We start from the raw sequence: 23690 nt of genomic DNA on the forward strand, positions 1-23690 counted from the left end.
GGGATTTTGATAGGGAATGTGTTAAATCTTTATGTCGCATTGGGTAGTACAGACATAAATAATGTTAATTCTTTTCATCCATGAACATGACATATCCTTCCATTTATTTGTGTGTTTTTCAATTTCTTTCATCAATATTTTATTGATGGTTTTCAGTGTACAAATCTTTCACTTCCTTGGTTAAATTTATTCCTACGTATTTTATTTTTGATGCTATTGCTTACCGTATTTTTAAAAATTCCTTTTTCAGCTGGTCATTATTTATTTATAGAAATGCTACTTGATTTTTGTATGTTGATTTTGTATCTTGCAACTTTACTGAATTCATTTATTCATTTATTAGATTTTTGGAGACTCTTTGGGGTTTTCTACACTTAGGAATAGAAGTTGTGAGAGTGGACATCCCTATCTTGTACTAGATCATAGTGAAAAAGCTTTCAATTGTTTCCCATTAATTATGATGTTAATGGCATTTATTATGTTGAGAAATTTTCTTTCCCTATCTAAACCATTAAGAGTTTTTTTTTAAATCAAGAAATGATGCATAACTTTGTCAAATGCTTTTCCTGCATCACTTGCCATGATATTGTGGTTTCAATCTTTCAGTCCGTTAATGTGACCTATCACAGTGATTAATTTGTTTATGTTAAACCAACCTTCATGCCAGAGATCAATCCCACTTGATCATGTTGTATAATCTTTTTGATGTGTTGTTAAATTTGATTTGCCAATATTTTATTGAGGATATTTGTATCAATGTTCATCAGAGATACTGGCTTATAGGTTTCATTTCTTATGGTTTTTTTATCTGGTTTAGGTATCATAATGATGCTGGCCTTTTAAAATGTGTGTTTGGAAGTATCCTCTCTACCTTTATTTTTTGGAAGAGTTTAAGAAGTATCACTAATAATTCTTTAAATTTTTGGTAGAATTGATCCATTAAGTCATCTGACCCTGGGCTTTTCTTTGTTGGAAAGTTTTTAATTACTTCTTCGATCTCTTTATTTGTTCTTTGTCTGTCCAAGCCTCCTATTTTTTCCTCATTCAATCTTGGTAGGCTATATTTGTCTAGGTATTTATTTATTTCCTCTAGGTAATCCAATTTGTTGCCATATAATTTTTCATAATAGTCACTTATGATTCTTTTTTTATTTCTGAGGCATGTTTAATAATGCTTTCACTTACATTTATGATTTTATCTATTTGAGTCTTCTCTCTCCCTCTTTTTCTTTCAATCTAGCTAGAGGTTTGTCAATTTTGTTAACTTTTTCAAAGAATCAATTTTGTTTTTTTTGCTTTTTCCTATGGTTTTTCTTCTTCTTTTTGTTACTTCTTCTAAAAAAAAAAACTGGGATACATGTGCAGAATGTGCAGATTTGTTACATGGGTATACGTGTGTCATGGTGGTTTGCTGCGCCTATTCACCTGTCCTCTAAGTTCCCTCCCCTCAGCCCCCACCCCACAACGGGCCCCAGTGTGTGATGTTCCCCTCTCTGTGTCCAAGTGTTCTCAATGTTCACCTCCCACTTATGAGTGAGAACATGTGGTATTTGGTTTTCTGTTCCTGTGTTAGTTTGCTGAGGATGATGGCTTCCAGTTTCATCCATGTCCTTGTAAAGGACATGATCTCATTCCTTTTTATGGCTACATAGTATTCCGTGGTATATATGTGCCACATTTTCTTTACCCAGTATATCATTGATGGGCATTTGGGTTGATTCCATTTCTTTGCTATTGTAAATAGTGCTGCAGTAAACATACATGTGCATGTGTCTTTATAGTAGAATGATTTATATTCCTTTGGGTATATACCCAGTAATGGGACTGCTCGGTCAAGTGGTATTTCTGGTTCTAGATCCTTGAGGAATTGCCACACTGTCTTCCACAATGGTTGAACTAATTTACATTCCCACCAAAAGTGTAAAAGCATTCCTATTTCTCCACAGCCTTGCCAACATCTATTGTCTTCCCATTGCTTGTTTCTATCAGGTTTGTCAAAGATCAGATTATTTATTCGATATATATCTTCTTTTATCTTATTTTTTTTTCTTTTATTAACTTTCAGTTTAGTTTGTCCCTTGTTTGCTTGCTCCTTGAGGAAAATGCTAGGCTATTTATTTGGGATCTTTCTTCTTTGATGTAGGTATTTATTACTATCAACTTTCCTCTTACAACTTAATTTGCTGTATCTCGTAGGTTTTGTTATGTTGTATTTCTAATGTTTGTTCCAAGATATTTTTCAATTTTTTAAAAGAAATTCTTCTTTGACTCATTGATTGTTCTGGAGCATGTTGTTTAATTTCTGCCTGCGGGGCAGAGTGCAGCAGCAGCTGAGATGGGTAGGGCACAGCAACTTGCCCCCACAGGATAAGGTGTAGAAGCAGCTTGTTTCAGGAATGGCAGGCCACCAGGTGGGGGTGACAAAGCAGTGACAAAGTCTCAGGGATGGATATTCACCCCAAAGCAGGAATACTCCAGCAGTAGTTCTAGTTCAATAATGGCGTAGCACAGTAGCCACACAGACCACGGGGATTAGGACAGAGTGTTGGCAACTTCTCTAGGGGCAATGCATCTGTGTGGACTCCAGGCAGCTCCCTCAGCTGGGCTAGCTCCTGAGACACTGCAGGAGTCCCCATTGCTGAGAGATTATAGGTGCCCAAGGTAGCAATGCAGTCTGCTGGGTCCCTTTAGTTTACCTTTTCTCTGCAGGGAGAAGTTCCTCGTTATTTGGAGCTGACTGGGGAGTGGGGTAGCAGAGGCTATGGGTTTCTTTCTCTTTTCTATGTGGCCATCCTAAGTTTCTATGCTCTACAAAATTTCTGCTGCTCTTTTGATGTATTCAAGCGGTCTCCTTTAGTTATTTTCATCAATATATAGTTGTTTTTTGTTGTTTTTGCTGTCTTTGTGGGATAAATGAGTGCAAGAGGTCCCTACTTGGTCATCTTGCTCTAGCCAGTTTTGATTTGTGTTCTGTTTCTCTATTCCTTCATTTTAAACACACACATACACACACACACACACACACAGAGTTTTTGATATCATACAAGATAACATAAACCTTTGGAGAAATAAATTAAACAATAATATTTTATATAAAACACTTAACTCCAAGGACCAACAGCTTGTAAGAAATGTAGGTCAATGTACTTTTATCTGAATATCAGCAGTTGAATGATACTAAATGTCATCGTAGACTGAAAATTCCTTAGGAATGTATTGTTACAGTGACAATATTTACAAACAAAAAATTGGAATATTCTGTTGGTCTAATATGGTCTGAAATCTGAGCTAAGATACATGAAATTAGTATTTCACTAAGAAATCATTTATCTAATCATCCTGTTGCTTATAGTACACACTTGGCTCAGTAGTTATTCTTGAAGGTGTGTATGTGGGTATGGATTTTTTATTTTTTTTTAGTTTTTAATTTAGAAGTGCTCATGCATATTGACACACTTAGAATGTTATGAAGACTTCCAAGGTGGCAGATTGAAGGCAGTGTTAGCATGTCTTTCCCATTTGGAAAGATAGAATGGCATACAGAGATTCACACTGCAAATTTTTTCTAAGAAGCAATACAGGAACTTAACAGGAAAACTGAAAGACACCAAAAGACACTTTGAAAGAAGTGGCAGACTGTAGCCTACACCATGAACCAGGTAGAAAACAAAAAGTCCCTATAGTGTGAGAGGGAGATAAACTGCGTCCAGGATATACACTCCCCCTGGGAACCTTGCAATCTAGGCTGCAGAGGAAAGCCTTAACACTACTCAGCACTGGAACTGATTTAGGGAGCAGTGGGTAATATAAAAGTAGGAAAAGCACAGGAAGAGCCTTGTGTCCATTCCCAGTCTCCAGTATGGACAGAGGGAAGCTATTTCTGATTCTGCCTCAAATGGGACCTCACAAAAGTCTGCAAGCTATATCAGGCCGTGGTTACAGGTTGAGAGAAACTCCCAACTGAAATTCATGACATATTCTCAAATGGTGATAAACTCTCTTGGACAGAACCAGGGGGCAAGTGGGAAGTGTGCTGCAGCCATGACCACAGGATCTGGGTGCTCCAGCTTTGCAGGCACGACCTGAAGCCATGGTTACTGTCTCCCCAGGAAGGCTTATGGCCTGGGGCAGATTTGAGTTCTGAGTGCAGACTGCTTGGAACCTAGCTAGCTGCTGCCAGGGGAACACTGAGGGTGTGGGACCTGCCTTGCCAAAATCTTAGGAGCTCGGTGGGGCTTACTACCCTCTGCTACTCCCCACTCCCTGTGCAAACTCTTCTGTGCAGCAGAAGCAGTTACACACTCCCCTCTGGAACATTACCCCAGTGGCCAGAGCACTGCATTCCAATCCCCACAGGTGCCACTGCTTTCCTTGCACACACAGAGCCAGAGCATAGACCTGCCTGACCCATCCCTAACCTGGCTTTACCCCTCCATCCACCCTGGTAGTTTAACACAAAGGACAGAAAATTTGGGATGCTCCATGTCCTCACCTATCACCTGAGAAACCAGAGTATCTCCCCTGAGTAACAAAGCAGGAACAAATCCTACCGCTACAACTGCAGATGGTGCTCTTTTGCAAGTGCCACCTCCTGGCTAGAGGCCAACTGACACAGTCCATTGCAGCATCTCCAGGTAGACTAACACTGTGCCCAGTAAAGAGAAAACATATGTGTGACCTCAGCTATCACCATTGCCTGCAGCAGCCTGACTAACCAAGAGGTCCTGAGTCTGTCCATGTGACCACTTTATTACCACTACAACTTGCATTTCAGAAAGTCAACTCACTAAGGCTATTTATGACCAAGGAATCTCACAGAATGTACGTCACTCCCCTGCCACCCTCACCAGAGCTGGCCCTGGTACCTTTTGCTGAGACGCTAGAAGACAGGTCACATCACAAGATCCCTTGCAGACATTTGGCAGCACCCGTCTGGAGTGCAGCATTCTCACTAGATGGCTACATCCAGAGGAGCAGCAGCATTCACAGTAGTCCGGCTCTCAGGGACTCCTACTTCCCTATGGGAAGGGGGAATGCACCATCTCAAGGGACTGTCCCATGCCTGGGACAAAAGAATCCAGATAACAGGCTTTCTGAATCCCAGAACTTTCTGTGGATGGGAAATTGCTTTTGGCAGAGGAACAGGTGCAGTGCTGGGCTCAGTGGAGAAAGTCTGCAGTTCTATCCCAGAAGTCAGGCAGCCCTGGTGCTTCTGAAGGATCTTGGAGAAGGAAAGTTTTTTTCTCCCATCGTCCACTACTCCAGATACAGCCGAGGCTTTGCCCATGGGAGCTCAGCATGATTACACCGATAGATAGCCTTTTTGGAACACTTCAGGGTGACTGCATCCCCTGGTACAGAAGGAGTACCTTTTAGGTTTAGGCTTGCATGAGGGGTAGAGTTGCAATGTCTCTTTACTTGGAACGTTAATGTTTCTGCAAATGAAATAGGTATTCTGATCTGACTAGCCAGAACCCTGGGTAAGGAGTATGTCTAGGAGGTGAATAGCTTTCCTGCTGGACTGGCAGGAGAGCTGAGGTGACTACCACCATTTGCCCTTATAAGACCTCAGCATATTTCACTGAGAGCTCCTCCAGCCACCTCTGTCAAGGCTGAGACTTCTGCCCAACATTGGGCATTGCATCTACCCACCTGCTTTAGCCAAAACTAGTTTCTACACAGGGACACCTCCTCCACTGGCCTAAAGCCTAAACTCTTCAACCCAGTATATAAAATATTGGGGAAAATGAATTTAAAAAGTACACACAATGGGAGAATGAGATAAACTTCAAAAGATCTCTGCCATTCCAATTCCACAGCAGAAAGTGAACTTGCTCATGCACTGTGCACATTGCTACTACAACCGGCATCTGAGAAAGCCATCATCCAAAGACTTTCTATAATCAAAGAACCCACAAAAACTCTTCAACTCTGAAAGCACCCAGAACCGAGTTAGTACACAATAAACTATAAACATTAAAGTCACATCCTTAAGGGGAAAATAAATTGAACAAAAAGTCAGTCAATAAAAATAAATTTAAGAATTATCAGAATAAATAGTCTACCTAAATGAGAAGGAATCAGGAAAATAAATCTGGTAATATGACAAAACAGGATTCTGTAACACTCCCAAAAGATCACACTAGCTCTCCAGCAATGGATCCAAACAAAGATGAAATCTTTGGGCCGGGCGCGGTGGCTCAAGCCTGTAATCCCAGCACTTTGGGAGGCCGAGACGGGCGGATCACGAGGTCAGGAGATCGAGACCATCCTGGCTAACCTGGTGAAACCCCGTCTCTAGTAAAAAATACAAAAAAATAGCCGGGCGAGGTGGCAGGTGCCTGTAGTCCCAGCTACTCGGGAGGCTGAGGCAGGAGAATGGCATAAAAACCCGGGAGGCGGAGCTTGCAGTGAGCCGAGATCCGGCCACTGCACTCCAGTCTCGGCGACAGAGCAAGACAACGTCTCAAAAAAAAAAAAAAAAAAAAAAAAAAAAAAAGATGAAATCTTTGAAATGCCAGATAATGAATTCAAAAGGTTGATTATTAAGCTAGTAGAGATACCAGAGAAAGGTGAAAACCAACATAAAGAAAGAAAAAAATTGAGTATATGAATGAAAAATTCTCTAAAGAGATTAATATTGCAAAGAGAAACCAATCAGAACTTCTGGAAATAAAGACACATTTAGGAAATTACAAAATACAGTGGAAAGTTTTAACAATAGACTAGACCAAGTAGAGAAAACCATTCCAGAACCTGAAGACGAGGCTTTCTAATTAATCCAATCAGACAAAAATAATGAAAAGAGAATAAACAGAAATGAACAAAGTCTTCAATAAATATGGGATTATGTAAAATGGCCAAATCTAGAATAATTGGTGTTCCTGAAGGAGAAGAGACAGCAAAAAGCTTGGAAAACTTATTTGAGGGAATAATTAAGAAAACCTTTCTTGGCCTTGCTACAGATTTAGATGTCCAAATACAAGAAGCATAAACAACTCCTGGGAGATTTATTGCAAAAACAAAACAAAACAAAAAACAAACAAAAAAACCCCCAGTTCACCAAAGCATGTAGTTATCAGGCTATCTAAAGTGAAAGAAACAATTCTAAGAGCAGTGAGACAAAGACATGAGGTAGCCCATAAAGGAAAATCTATCAGACTAACAGCAGACTTCTCAGAAGAAACCTTAGAAGACAGAAGGGATTGTGGTCCTATCTTTAGCCTCCTTAAACAGAAAAAAACTAAGTTTCATAACTGAAAGAGAAAGAAAGTCATTTTCAGATAAACAAATGCTGAGGAAATTTGTCACTACCAGATCAACCCTACAAGAAATGCTAAAAGGAGTTTTAAATCTTGAAATAAAAAGTCAATATGCACCTGAATATAACCTCTTGAAAGCATGAAACTTACATGGCCTATAAAACAAATAACACAATGAAGAAAACAAAGAGTCTAGGTAACAATTAACATGATGACTGGAACAGTACTTCACATCTCTATATTAATGTTGAATGTAAATGACCTAAATGTTATTTAAAAGATATACATTGGCAGAATGAATTTAAAAAAATCACAAACCAAATATCTACCGTCTTCAAAGACACTCACTGAACATGTAAGGATTCATAAAAACTTAAAGTAAATGGGTAAAAAAAGATATTCCACGCAAATGGAAACCCAAAGTGAGTAGGAGAAGCTATTCTTGTATCAGGTAAAACAGACTTTAAAGCAACAATGGTAAAAAAGACAAAAAATAAGTCATTATATAATGATAAAAGGATCAATCCAACAAGAACATATTACAATCCTAAATGTATATGAACCTAACACTAGAGCTACCAGATTCATAAAACAATTACTACTAGACCTAAGAAATGAGATAGATAGCAGTACAATACTAGTGGAGGATTTCAATACTCCACTCACAATACAAGACTAATCATCAAGATAGAAAGTTAGCAAAGAAACAATGGACTTAAACTAAATCTAGAACAAATGAACATAACAGATATTTACAGATCATTCTACCCAAGAACTGCAGAATATACATTCTTCTCATCAGCACATGGAGTATTCTCCAAGATAGAACATATGATAGGCCACAAAACAAATCTCAATAAATTAAAATAAATTGAAATCATCAAGTGTCTTCTCAGACCCCAGTGGAATAAAACTAGAAATCCACTACAAAAGGAACTCCTAAAACTATACAAATAGATGGAAATTAAATAACCTGCTCCTGCATTTTTGGGTTAACAATAAAATCAAGATAGAAATTTAAAAATTCTTTGAAATAAATGACACAAGTTATAAAAACTTCTGGGATACAGCAAATGGAATGTTAAGGGTAAAGTTTACAGTGCTACATGCCTACATTAAAAAGTCTGAAAGAGCACAAATTGACAATCTAGAAACTAGAGAAATAGGAACAAACCAAACCTAAAGCTAGCAAAGGAAAAGAAATAATGAAGATCAAAGCAGAACTAAATAAAATTGAAATAAAAAACACAAAAGATCAATGAAATAAAACACTGATTATTTGTAGTAGTAAATAAAATTGACAGATGCTTAGCCAGAATAACCAAGGAAAAGAGAGAGAAGATTCAAAGAAACTCAATTACAAATAAAAATGGAGACATTACAGATGTCAATAGAAATACAAAAGATCATTTGAGAGTACTATGAACACCTCTATGCATACAAATTAGAAAATCTAGAGGAAATGGACAAATTCCTGGAATCATACAACTCTCTCAAATTAAATCAGGAAAAAATAGAAACCCTGAACGTACCAATAACAAGCAGTGAGATTGAATCAGTAATTTCAAGCTTGCCGACAATAAATAAAGCCCAAGGCCAGATTAATTCATAGCTGAATTCTACCAGACATTCAAAGAAGAGTTGGTACCAATCATACTGAAATTATTCTAAAAGATAGAGAAGGAGGAAATGCTCTCTAAATAATTCTAGAAGCTAATATCACCCTGATACCAAAACCATGAAAGGACTTTACAAGAAATGAAAACCATGGACCAATATCCCTGATGAACATAGATGCAAAAATCCTCAAAAAAAATACTAACTAGCCAAATCCAACAATATTTAAAAAGGTAATACAAAATGATCAAGTGGGTTTTATCCCAGAGATGCAGGGGTGGTTTAACATACACAAGTCAATAAATGTGGTACACCTCCTAAACAGAATTTAAAACAAAACCATATAATCATCTCAACAGATGCAGAAAAAACATTTGATAAAATACAGCATCTCTTTATGCTATAAACCCTCAAGAAACCCTCAAGAAGTATAGAAGGGACATACCTCAAAATAATTACCGCCATATTTGACAAGCCCGCAGCCAACATTATACTGAATGGGAAAAAAGTTGAAAGCATTTTCCCATAGAACAGGAATAAGACAAGGATGTCCACTTTCTCTATTTCTATTCAAAATAGTACTAGAAGTCCTAGTCAGAACAATTAGGCAAGAGAAAGAAAGAAAGAAAGGAAGAAAGAGAGAGAGAGAGAGAGAAAGAGAGAGAGAGAGAGAGAGAGAGAGATTGAGGAAGGAATTCAAACTGGAAAATAGGAAGTCAAACTATGACTGCTCATCTATGATATGATCATATACCTAGAAAACCTCAAGATTCTTCCAAAAGACCCCTAGATTTGATGAATAAATTCAGTAAAGTCTCAGGTTACAAAATCAATGTACAAAAATCAGTAGCATTGCTATATACCAACAATGACCAGGCTGAGAATAAAATCAAGAACTCAATTCATTTTACAATAGGTGCAAAAAAGAATTCTTGGGATATACTTAACCAAGGAGATGAAAGTTCTTTAAAAGGGGAACCACAAAACATTGCAGAAAGAAATCACAAATGGCACAAATAAATGAAAAAGCATCCCATGTTTATGGATTGGAGGAGTCAATATCATAACAATGACCATACTGTCCAAAGCAATCTACAGATGCAATGGAATTCCTATCAAGATACCAACACATTTTTTTTTTTTTTACAGAGGTAGAAAACAATCCTACATATTTTTTTTACAGAGGTAGAAAAAACAATCCTAAAATTTATATATAACCAATAAAGAGCCTGAATAGCCAAAGCAATCCTAAGCAAAATGAAATAATCTGGAGGCATCATATTACCTGACTTCAAATTATACTACACGGCTATAGTTATCAAAACAGCATGGTATTGTTATAAATGTAGACACATAGATCAATGGAACAGAATAGAGAACCCAGAAATAAAGCCAAATACTAAAGAGCAACTGATCTTCAAAAAAACATACAAAAACATAAATTCTGGAAAGGACACCTTATTTAATAAATGGTGCAGGGAAAACTGTATAGCCACATGTAGAAGAATGATCTGGGTCCTTATCTCTCACTTTAAACAAAAATCAACTTAAATCTAAGACCTGAAACCATAAAAATTCTAGAAGATAACCTAGGAAAATCTCTCCTGGACATTGGCCTAGATAAATAATTTATGACTAAGACCCCAAAAGCAAATGCAACAAAACAAAAATAAATAAATGGGACATAATTAGACTAAAAAAATTCCATTAGGGAAAAGAAATATTAATCAGAGTAAACAGACAACCCCCAGAATAGGAGAAAATATTTGCAAACTATGCACTGAACAAATGACTAATATCCAGAATGTACAAGGCACTCAAACAAATCAGCAAGAAAAAATTCAATTAAAAAAGGGACAAATGACATGAATAGACATTTCATGAAAGAAGATATACAAATGACCAACAAACACATGAAAAAATGCTCAACATCACTAATCATCAGAGATATGTAAATTAAAACCACAATGAGATATCACCTTACTCCTGCAAGAATGGCCATTATTAAAAGTGAAAAAACAGTATATACTGGTATGGATATGGATTTGGTGAAAAGGGGACACTTACACACTGCTATGGGGAATGTAAATTAGAATAACCTCTATAGAAATCACTGTAGAGGTTCCTTAAAGAACTAAAAGTATATATACCATTTGATTCAGTAAATGATAGATATATCAGATACTGCTAGTATTTACCCAAGGGAAAAGAAGTCATTACATCAAAAAGACATTTGCATGTGTATGTTTCTTGCAGCACAATTCACAATTGCAAAGATATGGAACCAATCTATGTGCTCATTGCCCAATGAGTGGATAAATAAAACGGTATATACACACTATGCAATACTAGTCAGCTATAAAAAAGAATAAAAAATATATTTTGCAGTAACTTGGAGAAGCTGGAGGCCGTTATTCTAAGTGAACTAAATCAGGAATGGAAAACTAAATACCATATATTCTCACTTACAAGTGAGAGCTAAGCTATGGGTACATGAAGGCATACAGAGTGATATAATGGGCCTTGGAGATTTAGAAGGAGGGGGTAAGATGGGGGTGAGGATAAAAAACTGCATATTGGGTAAACTGAATACTACTTGGGTTACAGGTGCACTAAAATCTTATACTTCACCACTATACAATTCATCCATGTAATAAAAAACTACTTGTACTCCCAAAGCTATTGAAATTCAAAAATATTTTTAAAAATGTTATAAACCATTGATTGTAGTTTTTAGGTGGATTCACAACTGCTTTCTGTCCCATCCTTAATAACTCTAGCTACAAGTGGGTCATAGGTGTTTGCATAGTTTCAGAAAATAGGAGACAGTTCAGTTTATGTTGGTTACAACCGCAACAAACCGCTCCCGGAGCATATCCGGTTTGCACTAAGGGCTCCTTCCTGGGCTAAATTCTTGTGATGTCAAGCAGATCATGGTATACTGACAGAAGTATGGTAAACACTTGAGTGATGTAATTATATACCTTATGGGCAGAGTCTGCATGTATGTTATGACAATACACAAATGTGAAATGAATACTAGTCTATCTGAGTCACTCTTATTTAGGCTATGTAGTTTTCCCCTCTAATTTTCATAGTTCACCTTCGCTTTTGGCATCTAATGTTCTGTGTTTTTTCTGCTTTTATTTCATGTTGGTCCAACAATCCCAGGAATATTGAGTAGTTCCCAAATTTTGGGGGCACTGTGACCTATTTCTTCTGTTTAAATAAACTTTATGGAGGCTTAATTTAGATTGCATGAATATAATTTACTATCTTTCTCAACTGAATTTTACTAATTTTGTAGAAAATAATCTGTTCATTTGTATGTAGGTCTTTTCCAGAAAATTACCCTGTTTCATGGATACATTTGCCTAACATTATCTCAATACCACATACCATTGATTACTCTTCCTTTATTATACCTCTTGCAGTCAGGTTGTATTAATTATCTAATATTATTACTATTTGGCCAAGTTGTTTTGGCTATTCTAGGTTCTTTGAATTTCCATATACATTTTAAGATTAGCTTGCCATTTTTTACTTAAAATTTAGCTGATATATGTGTCATATATGTACATATATATGTAATTTTTAATTTTTTTGTGAGTACATAGTAGGGTGTGTATATTTGGGGGTTATATGAGATATTTTGATAAAGGCATGTGATACACAATAATCACATCAGGGCAAATGGGGTATCCATTCCCTCAAGCTTTTATCCTCTATGTTAAAAAATACAATTATACTCTCTTAGTTATTTTAAAGTCACTTTTGTCTACAGTCACCCTGTTGTGTTAGCAAACACTAGGTCTTATTCATTCCCTCTGACTTATTTTGTACCCACTAACCATCACCCTGTTCCCACCAACCCTACCGACTACCCTTTCTATTCTCTGATATTCATCCTTCTACTCCATCTCCATGAGTTCAATTGTTTTAAGTTTTAGTTTTCACAAATAAGTGAGAACATGTGAAGTTTGACTTTCTCTGTCTGACTTATTTTACATAACATAATGACCTCCAGTTCCATCCATATTATTGTAATGACAGGATGGCAGGATCTCATTCTTTTTTATGGCTGAATAGTATTCCACTGTGTATATGCATCACATTTCCCCTATCCATTCATCTGTTGATGGACACTTAGGTTACATTCAAATCTTGGCTATTGTGGATAGTGCTGCAATAAACATGGGCGTGCAGATAACACTAACACTGATTTTCTTTCTCTTGGTTATATACCTAGCTGTGGGATTGCTGGGTCATAGGGTAGTGCTAGTTTCAGTTTTTTGAGGAACCTCCAAATTTTTCTTCATAGTAGTTGTACTAATTGACATTCCCACCAACAGTGTTCTCCATTGTGGTTGTACTAATTTACATTCCCACCAAGAGGAGTTCCTTTTCTTCACATCCTTGCCAGAATTTGTTATTGCCCATCCCTTGGATTAAAAACCATTTTAACTGAGGTTAGATGATATCTCATTGTGGTTTTGATTTGCGTTTATATGATGATCAACGATGTTGAGTACATTTTCTTAAGTCTGCTTGACATTTGTATGTCTTCTTTTGACAAATATCTATTCACATCCTTTTCCCACTTTTTCATCAGATTATCTGATTTTTTTCCTAGGAAGTTGTTTGGGCTCCGTGTATACTTTGGTTACTAATCCCTTGTCAGATAGGTAGTTCACAAATGTTTTCTCCCATTCTGTGCATTCTCTTCACTTTGTTGATTGTTTTTTCTTTTTCTGTGCAGAGGAATTTTAACTAGATGTGATTCCATTTGTCCATATTTGCTTTGGTTGTCCAGGCTTGTAGGGTATTACTCAAGAAATCTTCACCCAAACCCACGTCCTGAAGAGTTTCTCCAATATTTTCTTGTAGAAGTTTAATAATTTGAGGTCTTAGTTTACATTTGTAATTTATTTTGATTTGATTTGTTTATATGGTGAGAGATAGAAGTATAGTTTCTTTCTTCTGCATATGGATATCCAATTTTCCCAGCACCATTTAATGAAGAGACTGTCCTTTCCTCAATGTATATTCTTGGAACCCTTGTCAAAAATGAATTCACTGTAGATGTCTGGGTTTATTTTGGGATTCTCTATTCTATGGTCTATGTGTCTGTTTTTATGCCAGTACCATTCCATTTCGGTTACTATACCACTGTAGTATAATTTAAGTCAGATAATGTGATTCCTCCACATAAATCTTAGAACTGTGTTTTCTATTTCTGTAAAGAATGTTATTGGTATTTTGAAAGTGATTGTATTGAATCTGTAGATTGCTTTAGGTAGCATGGACATTTTAACAATATTGATTCTTCTAATCCATGAACATGGAACACTTCCTTTTTTGTGTGTCGTTTTCAATCTTTTGCATCAATGTTTTATAGCTTTCATTGTAAATAACTTTCACTTAGTTGGTTATTCCTAGGTATTTTATTTTATTTGTAGCTATTGTAAATTGAATTACTTCGTAGGTTTGTTTTTTTTGATTGTGCTGTAAGCATATAGAGATGCTACTAATTTTTGTATGTTAATATTGTATCCTGGAACTTTACTGAATTTGTTTTTTAGTTCTAATCATTTTTGGTTGAGTCTTTGGTTTTCTTCAAATATAAGATTATATAATCTAAAAAAGGGATAATTTGACCTCTTTCTTTCTAATTTGGATGCCCTTCATTTCTTTCTCTTCACTGATACTCCATCTGGTACTTGCAGTACTATGTTGAATAACAGTGGTAAAAGCAGGCATCCTTGATATATTCCAGTTCTTAGATGAAAGGCTTTCAGCTTTTCCCCATTTAGTATGATACTGTGATTCTTTAATATGAATTGAGATATGTTCCTTCTTTGTTCAGTTTTTTGAGGGTTTTATCATGAGGGATGTTGAATTTTATCAAATGCTTTTCCAGTATCATTTGAAATGGTCGTATAGTTTTTGTCTTTCATTCTGTTGACATGATGTATCATTTCAGTTGATTTGTGTGTGTTCAACTATCATTGTATCTCTGGAAAAAACTCACGTGGCCATCAAGAATGATCTTTTAAATGCATTGTTGAATTCGGTTTGCTAGTATTTTGTTGAGGATATCCTGCATCAATATTCAACAAGGATATTGGCCTGTAGTTCTCTCTCTCTCTCTCTCTCTCTCTCTCTCTCTCTCTGTGTGTGTGTGTGTGTGTGTGTGTATGTGTGTGTGTTTGGTTTTGGTAGCAGAGTAATACTGGCTTCATAGAATGAGTTTGGAAGTATTCCCTCCTGGATTTTTCAGAATAATTAAAGTAGGATTGGTATTATTTCTTTAAATGTTTGTTGGAATTCAACAGGGAGGCCTTTGAGTTTTGGGCTTTTCTCTACTGGGAAACTTTATTATGGCTTTGATCTTATTGCTTGTTACTGGTCTGTTCAGGTTTTGGATTTCTTCATTGTTCAAACTTGTTAGATTTTATGTACTTATTAATGTATTTATTTATTGGATTTTCTAATTTATTGGCATGTAGTTGCTCTTAGTAGCCACTAATGATTCTTTAAATTTCTGCAGTGTCAGTTGTAATGTCTCCTTTTTTATCTCTTATAATATTCATTTGAGTCTTCTATCTTTTTTCTTAGTCTAGCTAAATATTCATTGACTTTATTTAAAAAAACAACTTTTTGTTTCTTTTTTTTGTATTTTTTTCATTTAAAATTTATTTATGTCCACCTGATGTTTATTATTTCTGTTCTACTAGTTTGGGGTTTGATTTGCTCTTGCTTTTGTAGTTCTTTAAGATGTATTGTTAGGTTATTTATTTGAAGTTTTTCTTGTTTTTTGATGTAGGCACTCATAGCTATAAACTTCCCTCTTAGTATTACTTCTTCTGTATCCCATTAGTTTTGTTACATTGTGTTTCCATTGTCATTTGTTTCAAGACATTTTTAAATTTCTTTCTTAATCTCTTCATTGACCCACTGGTTATTCAGGAGCATATTGTTTAATTTCTATGTGTTTGTACAGTTCCCACAATTGCTCATTTTTTTTTTATTTCTAGGGTTTGTTTCCATTGTTGTCAAAGAAGATGATGAATATCACTTCAAGATTTTTTAATGTTTTAAGACTTGTTTTATGACTTAACATATGGTCTATTGTTGAGATTAATCCATGTGTTGAGGAAAAGAACATATATTCTGTAATCGTTGGATGAAATGTTCTGTAAATATCTATTAGATCTATTTGGTTTATACTGCAGATTAAATCAGATGTTTCTTTATTGATTTACTGTCTGGAAGATTATTCCAGTGCCCAAAGTAGGGTGTTGAAGTCTCCACCTATTATTGTATTGTGATCTGTCTCTCTCATTAGCTCTAATAATATTTGCTTCTTATATCTGGGTGCTACAGTGTTGGGTGCACATGTATCTACAATTGTTATATCCCCTTGCTGAATTGACTCTTTTATCATTATATAATGACTTTTTTGTCTCTTAGAGTTTTTGTCTTGAAACATATATATATATATATATATATACACACACACACACATACATACACATACACACACACACACACTAATAGAACAGAAATAATAAAGATCAGAGTGGAAATAAATAAATTTTAATGTTTTTAAAAAATACAAAACATTAATGAAACAAAATGTTGGTTTTTTGAATAAATAAACAAAATTAACGAATCTTTAGCCAGACTAAGAAAAAAGATAGAATACTGAAATCAATAAAATAAGAGATAAAAAGGATTTCTCTCTATATATATGTTTCATATATATATATCATATATATTTATACATATATATGTATGTATAGCTCCTCTTTTTTTGGTTTTCATTGATGTGGAATATCTTTTTCCATCCTTTTGTTTTCAGTCTATTTGTATCTTTATACTTTGTGTTTGTTGCAGACAACAAATCATTGGATCTTACTTTTCTATCCATTCATCTACTCTATGTCTTTTGATTGGAGAATTTAGTCTATTTACATTCAATGTTATTATTTATAAGTAAGGTATTACTCTTGTCGTTTTCTTATGCATTTTCTGATAGTGTTGTGGTCTTTTCTTCATTCTTTCTTTCCTTCCTGTCTTCCTTTTACTGAAGGTAATTTTCCCAGTGATATGATTTAATTTCTTGCTTTTTATTTTTTGTGTATCTGCTATATGTTATTTTGATTCAAGGTTACCATGAGGCTTGCAAATACTATCTTATTTCCCATTATTTTAAGCTGATAACAGCTTTACAGTACTTGTATAAATGATTGATCAAAGATGCAAGAAGAAAACTAAGAAAAACTCTACACTTTAACTTCATCACCTGCTTTTAAAAATTTTATTGTTTCAATGATCTTTGTACTGCTTGTCTTAAAAGTTTTTTTAGTTATTATTTTTGTTAGTTTATCTTTTAGTCTTTCTACTTAAGAGTAGTTTACACACCATAGTTACAGTGTTATAATAGTCTGTGTTTTTCCCTATATGTGCTATTATCAGTGAGTTTTATACCTTAGGATGATTTTTTTTTTTTTTTTTGCTAATTAACATCTTTTTCTTTCTGATTGAAGTCGTCTCTTTAACATTTCTTGTGGGACAGGTCTGGTGTTGATGAAATACCTCAGCTTGTGTTTGTCTGGGAATGTCTTTATTTCTCCTTCATGTTTTAAGGATATTTTCACTGGATATACTATTCTAGAGTGAAATTTCTTTTCTTTAGCACTTTAAATATGTCATGCCACTCTCTCCTGGCCTGTAAGGTTTCCACTGAAAAGTCTGCTGCTTGCTGCATTGTATTGTGTATGTGTATATATCATATATATATGTGTGTGTGTGTGTATGCGTGTGTGTGTGTGTGTGTGTGTGTGTGTGTATGATATACATATCCTCTTTTAGGATCTTTTCTTTATCCTTGGCCTTTGGGAGTTTGATTAAATGCCTTGAAGTAGTCTTATTTGGGTTAAATCCACTTGGTAGTGTGTAACCTTCTTGTACTTGAATATTGGTGTCTTTCTCAATATTTTGGAAATTATCTGTTATTTTTCCCTTTGGGCAAAATTTCTACTTCTATCTCTTTTTCTATCTTCTGCTTAATGCTCATAACTCTCATATATGCCCTTTTGAAGCTATTTCCTATATCTTGTAGTCATGTTTCATTCTTTTCTATTTTTTTTTCTTTTGTCTCCTCTTTGTATTTTCAAATGGCCTGTCACTAATTCTTTCTTCTCCTTGATAAATTGTGCCATTTAAAGGTTCTGGTGCATTCTTCAGTATATCAGTTGCATTTTTAAACTGCAGAATTTGTTGGATTATTTTCAATTATTTCAATCTCTTTGTTAAATTTATCTGATAGAATTCTATATGACTTCTCTGTATTGTCTTGAATTTCTTTGAATTTCCTCAAAATGGCTATTTTGAATTCTCTGAAAGGTCACATATCTCTCTTTCTCCTGGTTACTGCCTATGTTTGTGCAAGGCCCCAGGACTCTATAGTCAGCAGGTGGTGAAGCCAGCCATCCTTGTTTCCTTCCTTTCAGGGTGATGAGTTCCCCAAGACCCCAGAGAGCTACAGAGATGCTTTTTGGGAGCTAGGGACTGGAGTCGAATACTTAGAAACCTACCTGATGTTTTATTCTACTGCAGCTGAGCTGGCACTCAAACCACTTGCCACAGTCCTTCCCACTCTTCCCTCCACTTGCCACAGGCCAAGGAGCTTCACCCCATTGCCACCACCACCACAGACCCACATGGAGTACTGCTAGGCTACTACTGACATTCAGTTAAGGCCCAAGGAAAGCGCTCTTCAGTTAACTTGTATTAAATGTTGCCAGGCCTGGGACTCACCCTTCAGGGCAGTGGGCTCCCCTATGGCTTAGGACAGGTCCAGAAATTCAGTCTAAGAGACAAGGCCTATAATCAGGAACCCCGAAGAACCCACTTGGTGCTCTACCCTATTATGGCTGAGCTGGTATCTAAGGTCCAAGACAAAGTTCACTCCTTTACTTTTTCCTCTGCTTTACTCAAGCTTTAGCAGTCACTTCTCATAGCCAGCATATCTGGGAATGTGCTGGTTCTTATCTCAGACCAGCACATCTGAGTCTCAAAAGCCCACAGCATACTATATGGGTATAGCTGCTTGTTCTTCCCTGAGGAACAAGAGCACTTAGAACTTGCCTAGGAATTGCAGTCCTTGGGTCCTGAACTGCCCACTAAGTATGCTTAGGGCCCCAGAGCACTCCAGCTTGTGTTTATGTCACTTACTGGAATTCAAGCTCTGACTGCTGGGATGGCAATTCCCCTCTGGCTAGGGCCGGTCCGAATATTTCCTCCATGTGTGGGCATCAGCTAAGTACAGCCCCGTTCTGCTTTCCACTGTGACAGGGCAGCACTGAATTCAACGGAAAGCCTCACAACGGCTACCCCAACTCTCTCCCAAATGCATGGAAGTGGTCGTTGCTGGGGAATAGAGGAGGCGTGGCATCAGGAGTTCAAGACTGTCTTTCCCACCCTCTTTGGTGCCTCTTTCAGCCACATGAATTCAAAACCAGGCACTGTGAGTGCTCACTCGATTTTTGGTTCCTATGAAGATGCTCCCTTTGTGTAGACAGTTGTTAAACTTGGTATTCCCACATGGGGAAACAATTGGTGGAACCATCTATTTGGCCATCTTGCTCCGCCTCTTTCCTCTAGCTGATATTTTGATCAAGTTTGAGTTAATATTATGTGTCAGTTTGGGGAGAATTAAAATCCAAATAATACCTAGTCTTCTGACCTAACACCATTGATTCTCTCTTTATTTATTAAAATAATCTTTAATTTCTCTCAATAATAGTTCATAGTTTTCAATGTCAAGTGATGCACATCTTTTGTCAGGTTTCTTTTTTCATATTTCATATGTTTATGCTTTGAAAATTGTATTTCTAGAAATTTCATAAGTCATTTATGCTGCATATCCATCTATAATGCTTATTGCAAGGAGTTGTGAAAATTGTTTGAATTGCCATTTAAGCTGGCAACCTTTTATGGAATGCCATTTTTATTTGGAAGAACAGACAGGTAAACTATGGTTTGTATATTTGGTTGACGTTTTCTCAAAAATGAACAAAATGAGCCTATTGCTTCAAAGGAAACATGCAATGTTTCTTTTGCATGTTTTGCTTATGTGAAAATTCAGTTTTCAATTAAAAAATAGAATTTGGAAAAGGTTTACCAATACTTTAACACTTGTCTGGTGAGATCAGTGGTGAGATTAACAAATGTTTTTTCATATGATGTAAAAAATCTGTCAACATTCGGAACATCTGCATAACTCAGTAAACCAGTGTCTCCCAAATGACCAATGTTTGTCACAAAATCTTGCATAGGTAAAAGATCGATTCAAATTTCAAAATGGACCATCATATTTTATTACAATAAAGTATGAAAAGTTCACTGATTTGGTTTCAGGTCTCATATTGCAACTAACCCTTAAGGAACTACTACTTTTGAGTTTTGGTGTAATATCAAAAAAGAATATCCACAATTATCTGAAAATCTTAAAAAGGAGGAACAATTAAAATATTCCTCTTTCCAAGTACATATGTATATGAGGCCAGTTTTTCTCACTATTACAGATTGCATGCAGTAACAGGTATGAAAATCTAGATACTTTCTATTAAGCCAGATATTAAGGAGATTTTCAAACGATAACACAATGGTCTTTTTTTAGTACACTTTTTTTGTTTGTTTTGGAAAATAGTTTTTTTTCACAAAATATGTTGTAAGATTAACATGTAACAAGTTTATTATTATTTTAAATAACTTAATATGTAAATATTGAACATTTTCTCAGTTCTAATTTCTAACAAGGTAAACATTAATAAATATAATCCACATAAGCAAAAGCTTTTTAGGGTCCTCAAAAGTTCTGAAGAGCAGACAGGGTTCCATAAACTGAAACAATTAAGAATCTATGATCGGAAACAAAGAGAAAGGTAAGACCCTGAGTTTTATATTTAGGAGTAACCAGCAGTTATCTGGTGATTTAAATATGCATGTGGATGAAATTGTCCAGAGAGAATTTATAAAGGGAAACAAAAGGACTCATAACTAAAACTTGAGATTTAATTTTTTAACCTGTCCAAGTCTCTCTCACTTACAAAATGTGAATACTATTATATGCATTATTATAAATGAGTTAACATTTATAAAGTACTTGGCAAAAGTAGAAACTCAGTAAATGGTATTTATTTATCTTTCTTCTGGGGGATAATAAAGAATCAGTTCTTTAGACATTTTTCAGGTGATTGTTTAGTCAAGTACTCGTAGTTTTCTTTCTGTAGGAGCAAGTGGTGAGGAGAACTGAGAGGTGGAAAAAGTTGGATTGAGAGAGACAAAGGAGAGGTAAGTGTAGCTTGATGTCTGCCCTTACTGATTCATAGGTTCAAGTAGTCACTGGTATTAGAGAATTAGAGATTATTTGTTTTCTTACTTCTTTTAAATTTGGTTTAACTGTTCTAGCTGTTTTGTGGTGTGGCAAAAGGAACAAGGACACTAGGATCAGGAGTGATTTAAATTCCGGCCCTGTTCCATACTGAATGCATTGCCTTAGGCAGACTCAACCTCTTGAAGCCCTCATTTCCTCACCTGTAAAATGAAGACTTTGATAGAGACCTCAGGTGGGAGTCGTATTGTACAGAGAGATGGAATTGAAACACCACCTGCCTTCCATAATAGGTGCTTAATAAATGGCAATTGCTACTGCCGTTTACTGAGGTATGAGATGGAGAGGGCAAAGATCTCAAAAGCAAGAAACTTATGCTTTCAAAATTTATGACTCCAGCAAAGAAATTATGAATTGTAACTGAGGGATGGAACTAAAAGAAAAATGAAAGTAGCTGTGAACAATAAAAAGAAAAATATTTTAGAAAAAAATTAGAGTTTGAAGATTTTGTTTTTCCATTGTGATTCAAATATCCATTTTAATGATTTTTGAAAGGCATATACACACATATCTATCTATCTGTCTGTCTATCTGACAAACATAAACTGCAGGCAATTGAAATTAAGTGTGGGATGAGGAAAGAATAGGAAGAGTGGTGAAAGCCAAAACTACAGATTTCTAAATAGATATTGAGAGATAACTATGACAGAAGACAGGTACATAAGATGGAGCATCTTTACAAGCTCAAAAGTTGAAAGACCTTGCAATATCATTCAGCCCAAGGCCTGTGTTTTGCAACTGTGGTGGTCATGTCATCTGCTAGTCTCCATTTTCTTGGCATTTCTTTATAGGTTATTAATTTAAGGTTGATTTCTTTTCCTAAAGTGCCATGAATATGTTGGAGGCAGTACAGATCAATAGAGAGTTCAGCTTTGGATCTTGGCTGAATAAAATTTGACCCTCAGCTCAGCCAATTTGGGAAAGTTAATTAATGTGTCCTATATTATTGAGTTCCTACCTGTGCTTGCACTACTGTCTAATGACATGATAGTGAGCAAAAGACACCTATAATACCTGCTCTTATGGACCTTATGTATCAAGTGGGACATAGGCATTATTTAAGAATGACAAAAAGGAATGTATAATTCCACATTGAAATAAGTTCTAGGCTTTATTAATGGAAGTGTGGGGAGTATTATAGTCAGAAGAAACAGCAAATGCAAAAGATTTGTGGCAGGAAGGAGCAAGGAACATTAAAAGCCTGAAAAAGAGCAGGTGAAGAGAGTGAGAATGCAGAAGACTTTCCTGTCTGTAGACTAGGGATAGTAGCACACAAGGTTATTTAATGGATTAGTGAGAGCATTTGATAATCTCCAACCAGTAATGGCTACTCACTAAATGTTGGCTACAAGGATCATTTTATAATTGCTGAAGAGGTGAAAACTGTTCTTTGAACTACATAATGTCAGATCTACCTTCTCTTTAACACTTGGGATGTACTCATCCTTTAAGTCAGACCACTCACAGATAACTGTATCTCAGTCCCACAACCTGCAATGCCCAGCAGACCTGTAGTTTTTGGGGAAAATTGAGTGTTTTCTTTGGGTCTTGAACTATGTATTGGCCTGTTGGTGGGAAAAGGTATGTTGGGAAGGCATGGTTAAAAGGAAGGAGGAAAGAAATCAAATCAGACCACTGGCAGACAAATATATCTCAGTCCCTACAGCCCTGCAATGCCAAGGAGATCTGTAGTTTGTGGAGAAAATGGAATGTTTTCTTTCGGTCTTGGACTATGTAGAGGCCTGTCAGTGGAAAAAGGTATGTTGGGAAGGTGTGGTTAAAAGGAAGGAGGAAAGGAATCAAAGAAACTTAGTTTTCAAAGTCTTTTTTCTCCCCAGACATGTTTTGAAATGTGACATTCCTTTCTTCCAACTGCCATTTTTTATCCTTCAGGCAAAGGTTTCAACTTCCCAACATGTTTCTGCAAGCAATGTTCTGAACAACGAAGCTACTATGGGAAATTTTTTTCTAGCATCATCAGTGGAATTGAATTCAATTGCATAGTCAGGTAGTCTTGCCTGTCTGGTGACATTCAAATGGACTCCAAGGAGAGGGGCCTTTAGCCCAGGAACTGTGGCACTCGCAGCCTCAGACCAAATCCCGTCTTCATTCCTGACTTCTCTGTATTTTAGTTGTCCAATCTGATGAATGGGGATAATGATGAATATAGTAATACCTACTTCATACAATTATTGTGAGGATTAAATGAGTAAACACTGTAGATGTGTAAAGCCTTTAGAACAGCTCCTGGCACAGAGTAAGCATGTGCAGGTGTTAGCTGGTGTTATGATGCCTGAAGTGGTTGCCAGTTTTGCCCTCCCTCCTTCCAACATATATACTTGCACACC

The sequence above is a fragment of the Macaca nemestrina genome, chromosome 3 (genome assembly GCF_043159975.1).
Source record: "Macaca nemestrina isolate mMacNem1 chromosome 3, mMacNem.hap1, whole genome shotgun sequence".
NCBI classification, from domain to species: Eukaryota; Metazoa; Chordata; class Mammalia; order Primates; family Cercopithecidae; genus Macaca; species Macaca nemestrina.